Here is a 23,603-nt window from a genome sequence, read left to right as displayed (position 1 = left end):
GGGACATCACCTGAAGACAGTGAGGATCCAAAGATTTCTGTCAAGGGCTCAGCAATTTCCTCTCTTGCCTCCTACAGTATTCTGGGTTAGATCCCATCAGGCCCTGGGACTTATTCACCTTAATATTTTTCAAGACACCCAACACCTCTTCTTTTCGCATTAAAGGTAGGCAAATGTGGCGTGCATCCCTCAGGTCGGCCGGCGTGGGTTGCGAAGGTTGGCCGGAATGTATCCTGAATCTCAACTGGTTGGCAAAAGTGAGTCCTGGGAAATAAAGTTTGAAAAACACTGGTCTAAGACACTAGATAACTGGAGTATCTGGGGGTCCAGTTCTGGGTGTTGCACCTTAGAAAGGATGTGAAGGCATTGGTAACAGTTCAGGAAAGATTCACAATAATGGTTCCAGAGATGTGGAATTTTAGTTATGAAGATAAATTGGAGAAGTTAGAATAATTTTCCTGAAAGAAAAGAAGGTTGAGGATATTTGATGGATGTATTCATAGAATCATAGGAAATAGGAGCAGGAGTGCCCACTCGGCCCTTCGAGCCTGTTCTGCCATTCATTATCATCATAGCTGATCATTCAACTCGGTAACCTGTTCCCGCTTTCCCCAATATCCTTTGATCCCTTTAGCCCCAAGAGCTATAACTAACTGCTTCTTGAAAACTTACAATATTTTGGCCTCAAATGCTTTCTGTGGTAGAGAATACCACAGGCTTAACATTTTCTGGACGAAGAATGCCTCCTCATCTCTGCTCTGTGCGAAATGGTGTATCGCGTATCCTCAGACTGTGACCCCCTATATCTGGACTCTCCCACTATTGGGACCATCCTTCCTGGATCTACCCTATCTAATCCTGTTAGAAATTTTAGGTTTCTATGAGATCTCCCCTCACTCTTCTAAACTCCAGTGAATATAATCCTAACTGACTCAATCTCTCCTCATACATCAGTTTCACCATTCCAGGAATCATTCTGGTGAACTGCCATCCCAGGAATAATTCTGGTAATTAATGATTTATTCAAAATAATGAGCAGGCTGAACAGGGCAGGGCGAAGCTGCTCCCACTCGTGAAAGGATCGAAAATGAGAGGGCACAGATTTCAAGTAATTTGCAAAAGAAGCAAAAGCGACATGCAGCAAGTGGTTAAGGTCTGGAATACAGTGTACAAGACTGTGGTGGTAGTGTGTTTAACTGAAGCATTCAAAAGAAAATCAGTTTGTTATCTGAAAAGGAAGAATGTTCAGGGTTAAGGGGAGAAGACAGGAGAATGACACTAAATGAATTATTCATTTTGGAGAACTGGTGCAGACAAATGGCTTCTTTCTGCACTCTGACATATTTGTGATTCTGTGATCGCTTGTTGAGACTGGCTTACATAATACCAGCAGAATATGAATTATGTAGCATCTTGTATTACAGAGGATTTATGTTGCTCACTCCCTGAGTTTGAGAATTCCTTATTGATCTATTCTTTTAGTAAATGTAAGTGAATGAATAATGGTATGTAAAAGGAGATTGAAAGAAATGCCTAATTTGCATTAATGACAATTTAACAATATAGGTAATTCAAGTGGAAATGTTCTTTATAGTTTAACAATAATTTGTGAAATAGATGATAAAGAGACTAAAGTAATGTAGGCAAAGGCTGTTTTTACAGAATCATAGAATTTACAGTGCAGAAGGAGGCCATTCGGCTCATTGAATCTGCACCAGCCCTTGGAAAGAACACCCCACTTAAGCCCACACCTCCACCCTATCCCCGTAACCCAGCAACCCCACCTAAGCTTTTTGGACACTAAGGGGAATATAGCGTGACCAATCCACCTAACCTGCACATCTTTGGACTGTGGGAGGAAACCGGAGCTTCCAGAGGAAACCCACGCAGACATGGGGAGAACATGCAGACTCCGCAAAGTGAGTGAACCAAGCCGGGAATCAATCCCAGGTCCCTGGCGCTTTGGAGCAAAAGTGCTAACCACTGTGCTACCGTGCTGTCCCAATGAGGGTGTTTTTTGAAGGGCTGTTTTCCAAAGTGGTCTAGTCATGACTGGGATGTTCAATATTTGATACTAAGCTGCTTCCTGTGTATTTCTTAATGATTTGGAGCAGGGTGTCAATAGTATGGCAACTAAATTTGCTAAATTGCGCAGTAGAGTCAGGACCTTCGAAAAAGCTTTCATGTACATAAAGACTAGACTTCTTTGCTCTATTCTCTACTATTTGGTTATCTGAGTTTAGAGTCCATGGGCTGGATTTTCAGCAGCTCCGCGCCGAAATTGTGAAACGCGATCGGCCGGAGAATCGGCTCCGATGCCGAAATCGCCGATTTTGCGCCGATTTCTGATTCTCCGGACCCCCCAACATGACGGAATCGCGGCGCCCACTGCACGGTCTGGAGAATCGCATTTGGTGCCCTGATGAACGATTCGCTGGGCACTCATTGATCTGTGGCCCGCATAAGTCGCAATCCTGACGGTGTGGTTCTAACCACCTATAGAAAATCGTGAGGACGGCGTGCTGGCTGATGCAGCGGCGGGAAGAGGTAGGGGTTAGCTTGGGGGACCGCAGGCTCCTGAAACAGACACCAGCCTTCTGCAGGACGGGGGGGAGGAGAGCCTGCGAGGGTTGGGGGCGGGGGGGGCACATGCCGAGCAGTCAGTGAGCCCCCGACATGACAGGAAGGTGCTCACGCAATGGGCGCCATTACGCCGGCTATCTTGTTTGCCACCCACCCCGGGTGCTGGGTGAACGCAGGGTTAATGGCCGTATGGGTGGTTGTCGCCTCCCCTCCCAAGCCACCCCACCCAACCGGCGGCACCCACCAGGGGACCACCCAGACCCACACCCTTGGCAGCCCCCAGTGAGAGCCACGCCATCAAACAGTGGCCATGGCAGCAGGGGCGGGTGTCAGGAACGGGGGCATCGATGGGGCGGGGTGGGGGGCATGCATGGCTGGGGATCGCGATGCCATCTGGGGCCACCATGTAGCCCATGGTACCTGATTGTGCATGGGTGTATGCACCATAATAGCATTGTGCTCCTCACCCCCTGCAGAGTATAATGTTTGGGAATCATCCAGCGATGTTGGCTGCCGTGGTAGGGTCCGCGAAACTGCAAACAGCCCTGGGGCAGCGTGAGCGCGTGCGGCTCAGAGAGGAGTTGGAGGCCGCAGCAGAGGAGTGGGCCACAGAGGTGCAGGTGCGAGCCACTCACCCTTCAGGCCGAGTAGGAGGAGGAGGAACTGGATGAGGAGGAGGAGGAACAAGACGATGAGGATGGTGGTACCAAGGAGGTGCCAGATGCGGCCCCGCGTGTACCAGCCCATATATCTTTTGATGACCTCCGGACCGGGCATGCAGGAGGAGACTGCGGTTGAGTCGGGAAACCGTTGCTCATGTCTGCCACATGATGGCACACCTGGCACCGAATGGGACTGGGGGGGGGGGAACACCCGCTACCGGTGGTCATCAAGGTGATGGTCTCCCTGAACCTCTATGCGACGGGGTCTTTCCAGTTGCCGAGTGGAGAACTGTCCAGCATCTCCCAGGCATCGGTGCACAGGTGCATCTGTGACACCTTGTATGCCCTTGCGGACCGGTACATACAGTTTCCTGTGGACTACGCCCACCAGGATGCCCGGGAAGCGGGGTTCGCTGATGTTGCCGGGATGCCCATGGTCCAGCGGTTCATCGGTGGGGTGCACTTTGTCCTACGGCCACCGGTGGATCTGAGGCTGCTGTTCATGAACAAGTAGGTGTACCTCTCCATGAATGTTCAGGTGGTCTGTGACCACCAGATGAAGATTCTGCACGTCTCTGCCTGATAGCCGGGCAGTGTACACGACTCGTTTATCTTGGCACAATCATTCATACCCGGCATGTTCGAGGGACAGCACCCCCCCCGCTTTTACGTAGACCACAGAATGGCGCGGAGAACCGCTACAATGATGCCCATTGTGCGACAAGGGTTGTGGTCGAAAGGTGCTCCAGGTTCTCAAGATGCGCCTCAGGTGCCTGGGCCACTCTGGAGGGGCCCTCCAGTATGAGTCAAGGAAGGTCGACCGCATTGTTTGCACATTCTCCCTGCGTTTGCGTGGGTTTCGCCCCCACAACCCAAAAGATGTGCAGGATATGTGGATTGGCCACGCTAAATTGCCCCTGAATTGGAAAAAATGAATTGGACTCTCTAAAATAAAAAAAATAGAAAAAAAACTTAACTGGTGTCTATCTTTCTGGCCTTACGGACCCTATCACTGCGCCTAGATGGTTCCCCAAATGGTACAGCAGAAGTGGAGGTGGACTACTGTGATGCCTGCCCTACGACTAGGGTCCCCGTTGGCGCACATTTCCTGGGGAGGCCTGGCCTGGATGGGTTGGAGGCCGCAGCAGAGGAGTGGGCCGCAGAGGTGCAGGTGCCAGCCGCTGGCCCTTCAGGCCAAGTAGTAGGAGGGGGAACTGGATGAGGAGGAGGAGGAACAAGACGATGAGGAGGGGGAGAAGGATGGGTCAGGCTGCTCCTCTGATGTCCCGGTTGGCGTGGTGCCACCCTGTTCTGCCCACTGCCCACGAGATGCACCAGGGGCTGGAGGGGAGGAGTCCGAGGTGCTACTCTGTTTTGGGACCTCCCCTGCAGGAGTTACTGGCATGGGCCCCAGCACCTCCTCCCCCCTCCCCCGGGGTGTCCTATTGTCCCCAGCCTTCTCCATGGGACGAGGGTTCGAGCGGAGCCAAACCCCGAGGCCCCCCCCCCCCCCGCCGACACCTCGCGCTGCCAGTCCTGGAGGCGCGTTCTGGTATCGACCAGGGTCTGAACTTTAGCGGTCATGGAGCTCAGGGAGTGGGCTATCCCTGTCTGGGCCTGTGCGATGCCGGCCAGCACCTGGACAATGGTGCCGATGCTCTCAGCCATGGCCTGCTGAGACTAGGCCACACTGAGGAGCGCCACTGCAATCTGCAGCTGGCTCTGGCACATGGCTGTCTGTGAGTGGGCAGCCATGTCTTGGGCCACGGCCCCCACCTGCACAGATAGCTCCAGCCCTTGCATAACCTGACCGACACCTTCGCCCCATTGCTTCCACCGCGGACGCCACCCATGCGGTTTCGGCCTGGGTGGCACGCATGGCTGGCACCGCTCCCTGCTCTTGCAGGTGGTTGGACTCCTCCACCTGCGTCTGCAGGTGTTTGAGGCCGGCCGTCATCCCCTTCTCTGGTCCCTGGGTCGCTGACCGCACCTGATCTATGGGTGGGAGTGAATATTCAAGGAACTCGGGATCCGTCTGAGCAGCAGCTGGTTGCTGGGGCTGGCTGCCCTCCGACCGTCCGGCCCCACGGCTGCTCCAACGTCCACCTGCTGTACCGGTACGGCTGTGTGGTGCGCACCAATGAGTGTCCCAGAAGCCTCCTCACTAAAGAGCCCAGCTGAGATGATAGTCTCTGAGATGGTGGAGTGTGTAGGAGACAGCACTGATGGAAGGTCTATGTTATCATTGGACCCAAAGTCCGAGGTCTTCTGTGTCCTGTTGTGCTTTGTGTCTGTTCCCTGTGCGCCTGTCCCCTGTGTGTCTGTCCCCTGTGTGTTGGTTTCCTGTGTGTCTGTCCCCTGTGTGACTGTCCCCTGTGTGTTGGTTTCCTGTGTGTCTGTCTCTTGTGTGTCTGTCCCCTGTGTGTCTGTCCCCTGTGTGTCTGTCCCCTGTGTGTCTGTCCCCTGTGTGTTGGTTTCCTGTGTTTCTGTCCCCTGGGTCGTGGCATTCTGGCCCGTCTCAGGCAGAGTGCTGTTGTTACGGCTGCTCTCCCCATCGGTGCTTGGGCCCTGGGGGCACCGGCCTTGGGTCTGGCTGGGGGCACCTGATGGGCCGGCACCATCGCCGGCTGGTCCTGCAAGACACAAGACAGCAAATATGGTTAGACAGAAGGACCGAGGTGAGGCGTGATGTGGTGAGGGGGTAGGGCGAGGGTGAGGGGGTAATGGGGTGAAGTGGGGTGATGGTTGGGGTGGGGGTGGTGGGGTGAGGGGTGGTGATGGGGTGGGCTGAGGGGTTTGTATACAGGCAGGGGGTTCTCACTTGGTGCCGCGCCTCCGACCTCCACATCGGCAACCTCCCGCTCCTCCGCTGCGCCAACGAAGCCCAGTGCCCTCCGCTCGGGCACGGTGAGGGGGCGCAGTTCTGGAAGTCACCCTCCGGTCTTCTCCCACTCCTGGTGGTTATACTTGGACTTCTCGTGGTGGGGGGGAGGGGGGGGGGGGGGGGGGGGGGCAAAATGATGCACAATAAATGGACACAAAATAAAGTCCGAACGATAGGCTTTAATACACAAGAAGTGGACCTGGCAGCAGACATACAGAAGAATGGCTGACTGCCGGGGAACACGGGTTCTTATACCCCGCCTCACAGGCGCAGCTACCTACCTCTCAGCCAATCGGCTGAGAGGCACATGACATTCCTGGGCCAATGGGCAGCGTGTCCTCTGCACCAATGGCAGCTCACACTCCCAGGTACCGTAATACCCCTAGTCATACTACCACATTCACCCCCTGTTGAGAAAGGAACCGGGGGAGTGGGGGGGGGGGGTTGTGCACGGGGAATGCGGACATGGAGGGGGTGGGGGGGGTGCATGTCCCGTGAGTATGTAAGAGACTGGTAGTATGACGAGAGATGTTAGATCATACCATTGCATTGATGGCTGCCCACTGGCCCGCAACTATTTACAAAATTCAGAACAGTAACTATGTACAGTTTGGGAAATGGGGAGAGTAAAAAAATGGAGAACAAGCAAAAACAAGAGTCCATCAGCAGTTCACATGGATTCGATCAGCCGATCAGGTGCCTTGGATGCCCTGTTCGACCTGCGTAGCTGTGCCGGCGACGTTGGAGCGGTGGTCGTCCGTGACTCCGGGAGCGATGATCCTGTTCTTGCGTCCGTACCCTAGTCGGAGCTAGCGGAGGCCAGGCCGGGGGAGGGTCGTCCTGTCCACTAGGCAGCGTGTGTGTAGGTGTCGGTGGGGCCGGGGAGTGGGCAACTGCCAGGGGAAGTTGGGGTTGGGGGGGTTGGGGGGTGCTGGCGTCGAGGGGGGGGGGGGGGTGGCCGGGATCCGGAGGGTGCCAGGTCCCGGAGGGAGACCATGTCCTGTCGGCCATCGGGATACTCCACATACGCGTATTGCGGGTTCGCGTGGAGTAGCTGGAATCTTTCGACTTGCACGTGTTTCCGGAGCAGGATGGGCCCGGGGGTAGCCAGCCAGGTCGGGAGCGGGGTCCCTGAGGAAGACTTCCTGGAAAAACAAGAAGGCGTTTGTGAGGTGTTTGGTTAGTGAATGTATAGAGGAGTGACCGGATAGAATGGAGGATGTCTGGGAGGACCTCTTGCCAGTGGGAGACTGGGAGATTTCTGGACCGTAGGGCCAGCAGGACGGTCTTCCAGACCGTACCATTCTCCCTCTCTACCTGTCCGTTACCCCAGGGGTTATAACTGGTCGTCCTGCTGGAGGCGATGCCCCTGCTGAGCAGGAATTGACGCAGCTCGTCACTCATGAAGGAGGACCCCCCTATCGCTGTGAGTGTAAGCGGGGAATCCGAACAGGGAGAAAATGGTGTGCAGGGCTTTAATGATGGTGGTTGTGGTCATGTCGGGGCAGGGGATGGTGAAAGGGAAGCGGGAGTACTCGTCAATTATGTTGAGGAAGTACGTGTTGCGGTTGTTGGAGGGGAGGGGACCTTTGAAGTCCATGCTGAGACGTTCAAAGGGGCGGGAAGCCTTTATGAGATGCGCTTGTTCGGGGCGGTAGAAGTGCGGCTTGTACTCCGCATAGATGTGGCATTCCCTAGTCACTGTCCTGACCTCCTCAATGGAGTAGGGCAGGTTGCGGGTCTTTATAAAGTGGAAAAAGCGGGTGACCCCCGGGTGGCAGAGGTCCGCGTGGAGGGTTCGGAGGCGGTCCACTTGTGCGTTGGCACAGGTGCCGCGGGACAGGGCATCGGGCGGCTCGTTTAGCTTCCCAGGACAATACAAGATGTCATAGTTGTAGGTGGACAGTTCAATCCTCCACTGCAAGATCTTGTCGTTCTTTATCTTGCCCCTCTGTGCGTTGTCAAACATGAAGGCCACTGACCGTTTGGTCTGTGAGGAGGGTGAACCTCCTGCCGGCCAGATAGTGCCTCCAATGTCGCACAACTTCAACTATGGCCTGTGCTTCCTTCTCGACCGAAGAGTGGCGCATTTCGGACGCATGGACAGTAAGGGAAAAGAAGGCCATGGGTCTGCCCGCTTGATTGAGGGTGGCTGCCAGAGCTACATCAGACGCGTCGCCCTCGACCTGGAAGGGAAGGGACTCGTCGATGGCGCGCATCGTGGCTTTTGCAATGTCTGCTTTGATGCGACTAAAGGCCTGGCGGGCCCCCATCGACAGGGGAAAAGTGGCTGATTGGATGAGGGGACGGGCTTTGTCGGCGTAATTGGGGACCCACTGTGCGTAATATGAAAAGAAGCCCAAACAGCGATTGAGGGCTTTGAGGGAGTGAGGGAGGGGAAGCTCCATCAGGGGGCGCATGCGTTCAGGGTTGGGGCTTATCACTCCGTTGCGCACTACGTAGCCGAGGATGGCTAGACGGTCGGTGCTAAGCACACATTTGTCCTTGTTGTAGGTCAGATTCAGGAGTTTTGCAGCTTGGAGGAATTTTCGGAGGTTGGTGTTGTGGTCCTGCTGGTCGTGGCCGCAGATGGTGACGTTATCGAGATACGGGAAGGTTGTCCGTAAACCGTATTGGTCGACCATTCGGTCCATCTCCCGTTGGAAGACCGAGACCCCGTTTGTGACACCGAAGGGAACCCTTAAAAAGTGGTAGAGTCGCCCATCCGCTTCGAACGCAGTGTACTTTCGGTCACTCGCGCTGATGGGAGCTGATGGTAGGCGGACTTGAGGTCCACCGTGGAGAAGACCTTGTACTGCGCGGTCCTGTTGACCAGGTCGGAGATACATGGGAGAGGGTACTCGTCCAGCTGCGTAAACCTGTTGATGGTCTGACTGTAGTCTATGACCATCCTATTCTTCTCCCCGGTCTTTACCACCAGCACTTGTGCTTGCCAGGGGCTGTTGCTAGCCTCGATGACCCCTTCCTTCAGAAGCCGTTGGACTTTGGACCTGATGAAGGTCCGGTCCTGGGCACTGTACCGTCTGCTCCTGGTGGCGACGGGTTTGCAATCCGGGGTGAGGTTTGCAAACAAGGACGGGGGATCGAACTTGAGGGACGCGAGGCTGCAGACAGTAAGGGGGGGCATAGGTCCGCCGAATTTGAATGGTAAGCTCTGGAGGTTGCACTGGAAATCTAACCCCAGGAGTGCTGCCACGCAGAGGTGGGGAAGGACGAAGAGCTTGTAATTTTTAAACTCCCTCCCCTGGACCGTGAGGTCCGCTATGCAGCACCCCGTGATCTGGACCGAGTGCGAACCGGAGGCCAGAGCGAATTTTGTTTGACTGGGTAAACAGGAAGAGCGCTGCGTCTTACCGTGGCGGGGTGGACAAAACTCTCTGTGCTCCCGGAATCCAGCAGGCAGCTTGTCTCGTGGCCGTTGAGGAGGATCTTTGTTGTTGCTGTGGATAGACTGCGAGGCCGCGACTGGTCCAATGTGACTGAGGCGAGTCATGGCAGAAACTCCGAGTCATCATCAGGCAGAGAGTAGTCACCTGCGGGGTCCTCGGTGCCGATCCAAGATGGCGGCGCCTGTCAGCCGCACATGGTGGAGGGTGGACAAAATGGCGGTGCCCATTCCCCGCACGTGGAGTCGGGGGCCCAAAATGGTGGTGCCCAGGGATCGCACGTGGCGTTGGGGGCCCAAAATGGTGGCGCCCAGGAATCGCACATGGCGGTGGGGGGTGGGGGCAGCAAGGTCCGTGGGCCGCACGGGGCCCCTGAGGAGTGCGGGGAGGAGGACCCGCAGTCGCTGCTCGGGTCCGCAGCGACTGCTTTGGATTGGCAAACGGCCACAAAGTTGCTCTTCTTGCCGCAGCCCTTGCAGGTTGCAGATCGGGCCGGGCAGCGCTGGCGGGGGTGCTTTGCGTGGCCGCAGAAATAGCAGCGGGGCCCCGTGGGTTTATCGGGGCGCCCTGCGGTGCAGGCCTGGGGGGTCCGAGTCTAAGGGGGTGAGGGAGGTTGCGTTCCATGCTGCCCAGGGGGCCGCCGTGCGGTCGGGGGCGTATGCGCGAGCATTCCGATTTGCAACGTCTAGGGAGGAGGTGAGGGCCCGTGCCTCCGTGAGGCTTAAAGTCTCTCTCTCTAAAAGTCTTTGGCGGATCTGCGAGGACTGCATACCTGCAACGAAGGCGTTTCTGATCAGAAGTTCGGTATGCTTGGCAGCAGAAACCTGTGAGCAGCCACAGTTCCTCCCCAGCATGAGGAGGGCACGGTAAAATTCATCCAGAGACTCACCAGGTAGTTGCTGCCTCATGGCCAGTAAGTGCCGAGCGTAGACTTGGTTCACCGGCCGTATGAAATGTCCTTTAAGTAAATCCATGTCTGCGTCGTAGTCTGTCGTGTCCTCTATGAGCGTGTACACGGCGGTGTACGAGTGGAGGATGTGCATTTTCTGTTTCCTCGTCGGGACGTTTTTGGCTGTACTCAGGTAGCTATTGAAGCAAGCCAGCCAGTGCTTAAATGCTGCTGTTGCATTTGCTGCGTGCGGGCTGAGTCGAAGGCACTCCGGCTTGATACTAAGCTCCATCCTTTAAAATCTTCTGTATTAAATTGATGCACAATCAATGGACACGAAACGTAGATAAAGTCCGAACGATAGGCTTTAATACACAAGAAGTGGACCCGGCAGCAGCCAATCGGCTGAGAGGCACATGACATACCTGGGCCAATGGGCAGCGAGTCCTCTGCACCAATCACAGCTCACACTCCCAGGTACCGTAATACCCCTAATCATACAACCACACAAATAAAAACAGCAGCAGTGTTGGATGGTCTGACGCATGCAGCCCAGGGGTTGGGTCTCTGATGGCATCAGTGCACAGGGCACCCAGCCATTATAGCTGACATTGGTGGGTGCAGCCATGTGGGTCAGGGTGGGGGTAAGACCGTCCTCCAGGGTGGAGGGGGGGGGACACATGTGTGTGGGGGTAGGCTGGTTGGTGCCAGGGGCACAGTGTTGCGTACTCACCCTGTCAGCCCTGAGGAGGTTGTACAGCTTCTTCCGGCACTGGTCAGCGGTTTTGGCCACTGGCACGACAGTGCTGACAGACTTGGCCACTTCTGCCCAGGCACGCTGAACAATGGCACCTGCTGTCCTGCGGCCCAGTACGGGATACAGAATCAGCCTCCTCTCCTCCACAGCGTCCAGGAGGGTGTCCAACTTGCCGTCTCTGAATCGCGGGGCTGTTTGTCTGGCAGCCATTTTGCCTGCCACGCTGAGTGTATGGGGGGGGGGGGGGGGGGGAGAGAATGTTTGTCTATGAGCATCCGGGGCGTTGCGTATGACGCAACCCGCGTATCAGTGGTCACTCCCTCGGGCACTTCACGTTGCGCCCATGCTAGCCCCTTATGGGCCACTGAATAGCTGAACCTGGGGGCCCGATGACACCGTTGTGAAACTCCACGGTTTTCACGACGGCGTCAACACGTAGCCCCATTTTCGGAGAATCCAGCCCTGTGTGCTATGCTTTTGTTTAACTATGTATTGAGCAGGAAAGACACTTCCTTTTGTAAGGAGCACAAGGTTTGCTGGCAGGAGTGACTGGTAATTCTGAATGTGAGAAAACATTTAGTGCAGACCTAGAATATGTGAGTTAGCTTTCCAGGTCTGTGCCTATTTTTCTTTCTCATGGTCCAGAAACAAGCTCTAACCAAATGTTCCAACAAGGGAACTCTGCCTCAACCAGATTACTATTGGTATTTTTGAAATAAACAAGCTTTACACCTGGTTCAAAGGGAATGGTGTGTTTCAAGATAGTAACAAACAATAAATAAAAATATATCCCTCCTGATTAAAATATCAAGATATGTATGATAAATTATTAATGAAGTGCAACCTTAATGCTTTCAGTCCAGCTTGTGTTTACTTTTCTGGTATTATTACTATACTCTGCTAAAAAAACACCATCGTTGGGTAACCCCAAAATCACAATATTCCAATAATTGCTTCAGTTTTGCCATGTAATTCGCAATCGATTTGCCTGGAGCTCTGACCCTCAAATTAAGTTTGAATCTCTGGGGTATGACTGATGGTGAGGTTGCAGTTGAGCCGTCACTAAATGCACAAGCTCAATAAATGATTTGGAGTTGGGAGCACTCAGGGCTGTAATACTGCAAATTAGGTGACAGGTTTGAGTTAGAATAGAATAGAATTTACAGTGCAGAAGTTCCACAAACGCTGAGGAGAATTGCTTTGTGTTTCGCCTCCTCCTCCTACTTTTAAAAAAAATAATAGCTAAGGTGCTGGTGTATTGTGTCCGGTCCTCCGTGGAAGAGTCAAATGGGTCAATTCACCCAAAGAGAAGCATTGGCTGTGCAGAGTCTGCACGTTCTCCCCGTGTCTGCATGGGTTTCCGCCGGGTGCTCCGGTTTCCTCCCACAAGTCCTGAAAGATGTGCTGTTAAGTCATTTGTATATTCTGAATTCTCCCTCAGTGTACTCGAACAGGTGCTGGAATGTGGCGACTAGGGGATTTTCACAGTAACTTAATTACAGTGTTAATGTAGACCTACTTGTGACAGCACGGTAGCATGGGGGGGTGGGGGGGGGCAGCACGGTAGCATAGTGGTTAGCACTGTGGCTTCACGGCGCCAGGGTCTCAGGTTTGTTCCCCTGCCTGGGTCACTGTCTGTGCGGAGTCTGCACGTTCTCCCCGTGTCTGTATGGGTTTCCACCCACAGTCCAAAGACGTGCTGGTTAGGTGGATTGGCCATGCTAAATTGCCCTTAGTGTCCAAAAAGGTTGAGAGGGGTGATTGGGTTTGGGGGATAGGGTGGAAGTGAGGGCTTACGTGGGTCGGTGCAGACGCGATGGGCCGAATGTCCTCCTTCTGCACTGTTTGTTCTATGTTCTATAATAATGATTATTATTATTATTATTCTGATTAGTACTTTTTTTTAAGACTTGGATTAATACAGGATACTCACAGGTGTCAAGCCAGAAGCAGTCTCAGGATAATTTATTCTCAACGCAACGATGGACTTTCACAGACCTCATTTGTGAAAACAAAATGTATTTATTAATAAGAATGGTACAGCTGCCTCATGGATGTAGCCAGCTACCAAAATATCCCAAATGAGGTTGGTTGAGGCCATTGTAGACGTGGACTGGCAGTATTCAGCGGCCCCAACTAGAGAGCTCTTAGCGGAATGGAAGAGGGTACAGGTGAAGCGCAATCTGGTATCGAAGGGAAGGCAGCGGACCACCTCAGCCGTGTAAGAATTGCATTTTATGAGTATGGGGAGAAGGCCAGCCGCCTATTAGCCCACCAGTTGAAATGGCAAGTGGCCACATTGGAGATTGCGCAGGCTAGGGATGGATGTTAGTGGGGCTGGTGATGACCCCAGAAACATTTTGCGGGCATTTGAGGCATTTTATCAGTTCTATAGGATGAGAAGATGGAACACTTTCTAGACAGGTTGATGCGCAGCATGGTGGCTCAGTGGTTAGCACTGCTGCTTCTCGGCGCCAAGGTCCCAGGTTTGATTCTGGCCTCAGGTCGCTGTCCATGTGAAATCTTCACATTCCCCCCAGAGCCCAAAGATGTTCAGGGTAGGTGGATTGGCCACGCTAAATTGCCCTTTAATTGGAAACATTTTTAAAAAATGTTCTTGGAATTGGTGGAGATGGGGAAGGGACAGGGACTGGAGACGCCTTGGAACTGCAGGAGATAATGGAGTGTATTTGGCTGATGCAACTGAAGAAGGCACCGGTACCGGATGGCTTTCCAGTGGAGTTTTATTAACAGCTCTCAGCGGTGTTGGCACTGGGGATGTATAATGATTCGTGGGCACGGAGGAGTTGCCAGCCACGTTGGTGCAAGTGTCCATCTCCTTGATTCCAAAGAAGGATCAGGGTCCAGTGGAATGTGTTTTTTAAAAATATTTTTATGAGGGTTTTTGCAAGTTTTTATGATTGTAACAATAACAGCGACATAAACATGGTACAATAAACATTTCCACCCCCATCATAATCTACACACACCCCAACCATAAAACAACAGTTCGGCCCTCTTCCCTCTGCACCCTTTGGAATTCTGCTTCGGCTGACATTTTAATTTTCCCCAAGAAAGTCGACGAACAGCTGCCACCTCCGGGTGAACCCTAACAGTGACCCTCTTTTTTTTAAACAAACAATTTTATTGAGGTATTTTAGGCACATAGAAAAAGTGACATTGTACAGTACAAAAAAAGAAGTCAAGACACAAATTAAACATAGTGCAAACCATGGCTCTGTTCACGCAAGGACCTGCCTCAATATCCCCCTACTCTACTCTACTCTACCCTAGCACCCCCCCCCCCCCGCCCGCCCCCCGCCCCCCCCCCCCCCCCCCCCCCCTCCGCTGACTCCTCTGCGAAGAAGTCAATAAATGGCTGCCACCTTTGGGCGAACCCTAATAGTGATCATATAAAGGCGAACCAAGGAAGCTCGCCATGTCCAATAGCCATACCTCAGCCCTTGGGGGCTTTGAGTCCCTCAATGCTAACAGTATTCGTTGCCGGGCTACCAGGGAAGCAAAGGCCAGAACGTTGGCCTCTCTCTCTTCCTGGACTCCCGGGTCCTCCGAAACCCCAACGATTGTCACCTCAGTGCTCATTACCACCCCAGTTTTCAATACCCGGGACATGACATCTGCGAATCCCTGCCAATACCCCCTGAGTTTAGGGCACGACCAGAACATGTGTACATGGTTAGCTGGCCCTCTGGCGCATCTAGCACACTTGTCCTCCAGCCCGAAGAATTTGGTCATCCGGGCCTCCGTCATGTGGGCCTGGTGCACGACCTTAAACTGGATCAGGCTGAGCCTAGCGCATGTTGCGGTCGTGTTTACTCTGCTCAGGGTTTCTGCCCAGATACCATCCTCCATCTCCCGCCTGAGCTCCTCTTCCCACTTAAGCTTCAGGTCCTCGGTCTGCGTATCCTCAGCTCCCATAAGTTCCTTGTAGACGTCTGAGACTACCCTCTCCCACCTCTCCGGTAGAAACTACCCTGTCCTGCCACCCCTTCGGCGGGAGACATGGGAAGGACGGCACAAGTCTGCGTACAAAATCCTGCACCTGTAAGTATCTAAATTTGTTCCCCCTCGCCAGTACAAACTTCTCCTCCAGCGCCCTCATACTCGGAAAGCCCTCTTCCAGGAACAGATCCCCCATCCTCACAATCCCAGCCCTCCTCCACAGTCGTTACCCCCCCGTCCATGTTCCCCGGGGCAAATCGGTGATTGCCGCAGATTAGGGTCCACACCGATGCTCTTAACTTCCCTACATGCCTCCTCCACTGGCCCCAGATCCGAAGAGCCGCCACCACTATCGGGCTGGTGGAGTACCGCGCCGGCGGAAGCGGCAGAGGCGCCGTGACCAGGGCTGCTAAGCTAGTGCCCCTGCACGAAGCAGCCTCCATCCGCTCCCAAACCGACCCCACACCCACCATTCATTTCCTTATCATCGCTATTGTCATAATATCCACCAGTATATCATGGTGCAGACACACACTGATGGACACACACAGGGACCAATCAACATGTACAAACACCGCAGCCAATCACCAGTTAGAATACACACACTATGAAGGCAGAGGGCACCACGGTTCCCGCTCATTCTGGGTGATGCCTCTGAGTGTAACAAGAACTCATCCAGCCCAGCACAGAATACAACACGTGCTGAGAGAATCAACTGGTTTGGACAAGGCTTAGGTCTCTAGTTTAAGTTAGCATCATTTATACCCACAGTCATCGTGTTTTAGTTAGTTAGAAGTAGTTAATAAAATTGAGTTGAACCTTCATCAGTGTTGGAAGTGTCTGTTCATTTCTCAAGTCTACACTAGCCAACACTTCATGATACCAGGAGTTGAGGGATACTCGCACTTCTTAGACCTACCTTTCAGTGATCTGCCTTCCACCAGTCTCGCGCCATCCTACAGAATGGACTCTGTTCACCCGCCGCCGCCTCTCCGCATTGCAGCGAATCTGGGCTCCAACTGGAAACTTTTCAAATAGCCCTTCCTGCTGTACCTCGAAGCCAGGGACCTGGAAGCTGCCTCGGACGCACGGAAGATTGCTCTCCTCCTCTTCACAGCCGGTGACCATGCTCTGCACATTTACAACTCACTCACCTTCGATGAGGGGGAGGACAAATCGAAGTTCAAGACCATAATTCTGAAGTTCGACAGCCACTGCGTGGTTGAGGTCAACGAGAGCTTCGAGAGATACATATTTCAGCAGTGACCTCAGGGTAAGGCCTTTCCAGTCCTTTATTACCCACCTCCGCATCCTTGCGCAGTCCTGCAACTACGGGTCCACCTCTGACTCCATGCTCCGTGACCAGATTGTTTTTGGTGTTCAATCTGAGCCCCTGCGCCAGCAGCTACAAAAAGTAAAGCAGCTCACCCCACGGCCATTGAGACCTGTGTGCTTCATGAACATGCCTCCAAACGCTACTCCTGCATCCAAGCTGCTGAAACGACACGGCAAGCCCCTTACAAGGCAGAACGGGTTCAAATGATTAAATCTTTTCAGGCTCTGGATCTGAACGATGGCGGCCATTTTGCGCGCTTTACGCGGAGTCCCGCGCTTACATGCAGCGAGCGTGCTGACGTCACGGACCGCTTTGCGCAGGTGTGCACTACGCTGGATTGCCCCGCGCATGCGCGGTGGCGCGATGAACGTCCCGACGCTCCGCCGTGCAGCAACTGCGGCTCTGCCCACTTATAGCGGCAATGTCCCACGAAGTCCCGACGCTGCCTGCAGTGTGGCAAACGGGGCCACTACGCTGCAATGTGCAGATCTTCCATGCCTGCTGTTTTTCGAAGGTCCACCCAGCCCCACAGAGACGTTAGGGCTATCCAGCCTGCCATCAATGATCCTACTCTAGACCTTGATTCCGACTGTGCCTGCAATGACCCACAGGTCCCGTTCCAAATCGGCGTTGTTACTACGAACTGGATGTCCCCCAAGCGTGGCACTGAACCCGTCCACATTCACAGTGTCAGCCAGGATGATGAGTGGTGTGCCACCCTTATGGTCAACCGGTCCCCTGTCAGGTTCCGCCTGGACACTGGCGCTTCTGCCAATCTCATTGCGTCGTCTGATTTTCGCAAGCTCTGCGTACAGCCTGCTGTCCTGCCACCTGCGTGTAAATTGCTGGACTACAATGGCAATGCCATCGCCACCAGCGGCTCATGCCGCCTTGAGGTGACACATCGTGTTCACACAGTCATTCTCCCATTCGAGATTGTTGCTGCCTAAAAAGCCTCCTTGCTTGGTGCCCAGGCATGCAAGCTGCTCCACTTAGTGCAGAGAGTACACTCTCTCTCTTCAAGCGATGTATCTGCATCCTCTGACACAGACTTCAGGGCGCAACTCAACTCCATCATCCAGCAATACCATGATGTTTTCGAAGGCATGGGCACCCTCCCGTACAAAATCTTACTCAAGCCCAATGCCACACCTGTCGTTCACACACCTCGCAGAGTCCCAGCGCCCCTCAAGGACCGCCTCAAGCAACAGCTCCAGGACCTCCAGGACCAAGGAGTCATCTCTAGGGTCACGGAACCCACAGACTGGGTAAGCTCCATGGTTTGCATCAAGAAAACATCCGGCGAGCTGCGGATCTGTATTGATCCTAAAGATCTGAATCAGAATATCATGCGGGAGCACTACCCGATTCCGAAACGTGAGGAGCTCACGTCCGAGATGGCCCACGCCAAACGTTTCTCAAAACTGGATGCCTCGAAGGGTTTCTGGCAGATCCAACTAGATGAGTAAAGCAGGAAGCTGTGTACGTTCAACACACCCTTTGGCAGGTTCTGCTACAACCGGAGGCCATTCGGCATCATCTCTGCGTCCGAAGTTTTCCACCGGATCATGGAGCAGATGAATGAGGGGATCGACGGCGTCCGGGTATATGTCGACGACATTATTATCTGGTCAACCACTCCGCAGGAACACATTACCCGCCTTCAGGGTGTTTTCAGGCGCATCCACGAACACGGCCTATGCCTCAATAGGGCCAAATGTTCCTTCGGCCAGTCGAGTATCAAGTTTCTGGGGGATCACATCTCCCACCAGGGGGTGCGTCCGGACGAGGACAAGATTGCAGCAATCACATCCATGAAGACGCCCGAGGACAAGAAAGCGGTCCTCCGGTTCCTGGGTATGGTGAATTTCCTCGGGAAGTTCATCCCGAATCTCGTCTCACACACCACGGCCCTCAGAGACCTGATTCAAAAAAACCACAGATTTCCGATGGCTCCCTGCTCACGAGCGTGAATGGCAGGAGCTGAAGGCCAAGCTTTCCACGGCCCCAGTGTTGGCCTTTTTCAATCCAACCAGAGATCAAAATCTCTACTGATGCCAGTCAGTTGGGGATTGGTGCCGTGCTCCTGCAACGAGACGAGGCCTCGTCATAGGCCCCCATTGCGCATGCGTCGTGGGCGATGACTCCCACAGAGCAGCGCTATGCGCAAATTGAGAAAGAGTGTCTCGGCCTTCTCACTGGAGTCGTGAAGTTCCACAACTACGTCCATGGACTTCCGCAGTTCATGGTTGAAACTGACCACCGCCCCCTTGTAAATATTATCAAAAAGGACTTGAATGACATGACGCCTCGCCTCCAGCGTACCCTACTCAAGCTGCGCAGGTACGACTTTCAACTGATCTATACCCCTGGCAAGGACCTTGCCGTTGCCGATGCCCTCTCAAGGTCGATCACAACTCCGTGTGATCATGACGGCTTCATTTGCCAAATAGATGCCCATGTTCAGTTTGCAGCCTCCCATTTGCCAGCTACGGATGTACGACTGATGCAAATTCGCCGCGAGACAGCGGCTAATCCACTTCTGCAGCGGGTGATGCGTCTAATGTCGGACGGGTGCCAAGGGCCAAAGCCTGCAATTTTACAACGTCCGCGATGACCAGGCGGTTGTTGATGGGGTGCTCCTGAAATTGGATCGCATTGTCGTCCCACAAAGCATGCGCCAACTAGTGTTGGAGCAACTCCATGAAGGCCATTTAGGAATCGAGACGTACCGCCGCAGGGTCAGAGAAGCCGTCTACTGGCCGGGTATCAATGATGACATCGCCAATGTGGCGCTCAACTGCTCTACCTGCCAGCGTTTTCAGCCCGCCCAACCACAGGAGACCCTGATGCCCCATGAGCTTGTCACATCACCTTGGTCCAAAGTGGGCATCGACTTGTTCCATGCATTGGGCAGGGACTACGTCATCATCTTCGACTACTTCTCCAGTTACCCGGAGGTCATCAGGCTGCACGACCTCACGTCCTCGGCTGTGATCAGGGCGTGCAAGGAGACATTTGCCCGGCACGGCATTCCGCTGATGGTCATGACAGACAATGGTCCCTGTTTTGCGAGCCAGGAATGGGCCAGCTTCGATCGACACTACAACTGCGAGCACGTTACGTCCAGTCCCCTATACCCCCAAGCCAATGGGAAGGTGGAAAAGGGGGTCACATCGTAAAGCGGCTCCTCAGCAAGGCCGCCGACGCCGGCTCAGATTTCCATCTTTCTCTGCTAGCCTATCGCTCTGCCCCACTCTCCACCGGCCTGTCGCCTGCTCAGCTGCTAATGAACCACACCCTCAGAATGATGGTGCCATCAATTCTTGCTCCCAACCTCGATTATGTCCCCGTGCTCCACCGCATGCTCCATCGCATACACATGTCTCAACTGCAGCAGAAAACCTCCTACGACTCACGGGCTGCTGACCTTCCCGACATCCATCCACGCGACAAGGTTCGCATCCACCTCCCGGACGGTGGCTGGTCTGCTCCTGCTGTCGTTCTAAAACAGGTGGCCCCCCCGCCCCTTCCTGGTCCGCTTACCGGATGGATCCATCCGGCGCCGCAACAGGCGTGCTCTTCGCCTGGTTCCAGGGTCGTTACGGGATCCTCCGACCAGCTCTTCTACTGATCCCGCCGTGGACTGTGTGGCGCTTCCGGTCGCTCTGCCTGCCCCTGACAGTGCTGCAGCCCTCCCGGCTCCTGAGGCACCAACCATTGCCCCACCGTTGAGGCGGTCAACCAGAGTTCGTAGCCCACCTCAGAGACTGAACTTATGAACTCTGTACACATGTGGACTCTCTGAAATGTTTTTTTTTCCTATATCCTTTATTGTTGCATTCGTTATCCACTGATTTGTAAATAGATTTGTTGGTAGTTCCAGTTCATGGTAGTCATCTGCACCAGGCACCTTCCTCTGTAAATAGTCTTGTTCCCCGTATATAGCTTTGTACATATGTCTTCGCACCTCACACATAGCTAGGAACATTCTCCATCCACACACACTATTTATTATCACATGCCTAGATCAACATTTTTTTAATAAAAGGTGGGATGTCATAATATACACCAGTATATCATGGTGCAGACACACACTGATGAACACATACAGGGACCAATCAACATGTACAAACATCGCAGCCAATCACCAGTTAGAATACACACACTATAAAGGCAGAGGGCGCCACGGTTCCCGCTCATTCTGGGTGCTGCCTCTGAGTGTAACAAGAACTCATCCAGCCCAGCACAGACTTACAACACGTGCTGAGAGAATCAACTGGTTCGGACAAGGCTTCGGTCTCTAGTTTAAGTTAGCATCATTTAGACCCACAGTCATCGTGTGTTAGTTAGGTAGAAGTAGTTAATAAAATTGAGTTGAACTTTCATCAGTGTTGGAAGTGTCTGTTCATCTCTCAAGTCTACACTAGCCAACACTTCAGCTTTGTTGGCCACCGAGTAATAGTTGCTGAAGTTCGGCAATGCCAGCCCCCCTTCTCCTCTGTTCCTTTCAAGCATCACCCTCTTCACCCCGCCAATGACAGCGTCCCATCTCCGGACCTCCTCCCTCACTCGTTCCACCAGTTGGGACAGGTTGAGGTTAGTAACTTGCCCCAGTCCCGTTGCACCTGAACCCCCAAATATCGGAAACTCTCCCCCACTAGCCTGAACGGCAACCCCTTCAGCCTACTCTCCTGCGCCCTCACCTGAATTACAAACAACTCACTTTTAGCCATGTTCAGTTTGTATCCGGAGAACCGGCCAAATTCCCACAGGGTTGCCATGATACAGTCCATCCCCACCATTGGGTCCGTTACATATAACAGCAGATCGTCTGCATATTCCTCCCCCCCCCCCCCCCCCCCCCCCCCCCCAACCCCCGGTCCAGCCTGTATGACCCACAAGCCTCCGGGTCCTTATCCCGTTTCAGAATAAGCGAGATGGTGGCCTGCGACATCCTCGGGGGTAAACTCCCTCTGTCTCTTGCCTCGTTAAAGACCCTGACCAGCACCGGCTCCACTATCCCAGCAAATTTTTTGTTAAACTCCTGGGGCTTTACCCAACTGCAAAACCTTCAGGCCTCCCCAATACCTCTTCGGTCCTGACCAGGGCCCCCAGTCCGTCCACCAACCCCCTCCCCACTCTTGGGAAGGTCAGTCCGTCCAGGGATCGCCTCATCCCCCCGATCCCCCAGGGGGTTTCGAAGTGTACAGCTTCCTATAAAAGTCCCTAAAGACCTTGTTCAGCCCTGCCGGGTCACCCTCTAGATTACCCTCCCCATCCACTACTCTCCCTATTTCCCTAGCCTACAGGTCTACCCAGTGCAGAGCATGTTCTGATATGGCAATTGCCGAGTATTCTGCCCCCACCATTCGGCCAGCAGGTCCCTACTCACAACAACATAGTCAATTCGGGAATACACCTTGTGGACGTGGGAGTAGTATGAGAAATCCCTCTCCGTCGGCTGGCTCAATCTCCACGGATCTGCTCCCCCCGTTTGCTCCATGAACCTTCTCAGTTCCTTTGCCATCGCTGGCAACCTGCCCGTTCTTGAAATGACTGATCCAGGCTCGGGTCCAGGACTGTATTAAAGTCCCCGCCCATGATCAGCTTAGGCGAGTCCAAGTCGGGGATCTTCCCCAGCATCCTCCTAATAAAATCCACATCGTCCCAATTAGGGGCATACACACTGATCAGTACTACTCTCACCCCTTCGAGTTTACCCCTCACCATAATGAACCTGCCACCCCCATCCACGACTGTGCCCTCGACCTCAAATTGTCCCCTTTTATTAATGAGGATCGCAGCCCCCCTCGTCTTAGAATCAAGCCCCGAATGAAAGACCTGACTGACCCAGCCCTTCCTTAACATAACCTGGTCTGCCACTTTCAGGTGCGTCGCCTGCAGCATGACTATGTCCGTCTTCAGAACCCTCAGGTGAGCAAACACACGCGCTCTCTTCACTGGCCTGTTTAACCCTCTAACATTCCAGGCGATCAGCCTGGTTGAGGGGCCCTCCCCCCTTTGCCGATCAGCCATCCCCATTCCTTGGTTAGCCCCCCAGCCATGTGTCGCGCTTCATCTGCCCCTCCTCCTGACTGACTCCACCCATGACCTCCTCACTGTTGCCATGCCCAGTTTCCATCCCAGTCAGCAGAATGACTCCCCCGCTCCCCCACCCCCCTAGCAACACCATCCTATAACATAACCCCTGCTCTAATCTAACTCTAAGCACACCCCCATCTCGGCTTCCATTGACTAGCCCCACTCAGCTAGCCTAGGGCTCCCAGACACGGTGCCAGCGCATCTCCCACCCATTGTTCCCAGTCACCTGTTACCCGACCCATCCATACCACTTCCCCAGATCAGCCCTACTTAAGCAAACACTCTATACAAGTCATAACCAACCCCCACAATAGCACAATTTAAGCTAAACAAGAAAAAAGAGAAAGAGATAAGAAATAACAGGCCCTCTCAGTCCTTCCCAGACACAGAAAAAAATTGCACAAAGTTCCCCTGAAGCACCCATCTTAACCCAACCCTTTTAACTGTTTTCTTTATTATTTTCCCCCCAGCCAAACTCCAACTAATCAAAGAGCCCAAAAAGGAAACATTCAGGTAAACCACTCACAAAGCACGCAGAAACCCCCCCACATCTCTACCAACTTCCAACACACTAAAAAGGTTGAAAAAAAGAACGAAAAAAAATGGACCCAAACATGCAGGCAATTTTCAAATTGGGAGACACCACTTAGAAATTCTAACATGAATCCAAACGTCCTCAGCTCAGAGCCAGCCCTTGCTTCTTAACGAAGCCCATCGCCTCTTCGTGTTCCTCGAAATAGTGGTGCTGACCCTCATACATAACCCACAGTCGCGCCGGAAAAAGCAGCCTGAATTTCGCCTTGTTTTTATACAGCATCTCCTTCACCTGCCTGTAGCCTCCCCTCCTCCTGGCCACCTCAGCGTTCAAATCTTGGTAAACACACAGGGTGATATTGTCCCAAATACAGTTTTGTGTGCTCTTTGCCCATTGCAGCACCCGTTCCTTGACCAGGTACCTGTGAAAGGAAACCACCATCACTCATGGGGGACCAGCCCATCGCAGCTGCCTCACCTGCA

This window comes from Scyliorhinus canicula, chromosome 5 (genome assembly GCF_902713615.1).
Source record: "Scyliorhinus canicula chromosome 5, sScyCan1.1, whole genome shotgun sequence".
NCBI classification, from domain to species: Eukaryota; Metazoa; Chordata; class Chondrichthyes; order Carcharhiniformes; family Scyliorhinidae; genus Scyliorhinus; species Scyliorhinus canicula.
Note: the sequence above shows the minus strand (reverse complement) of the source record.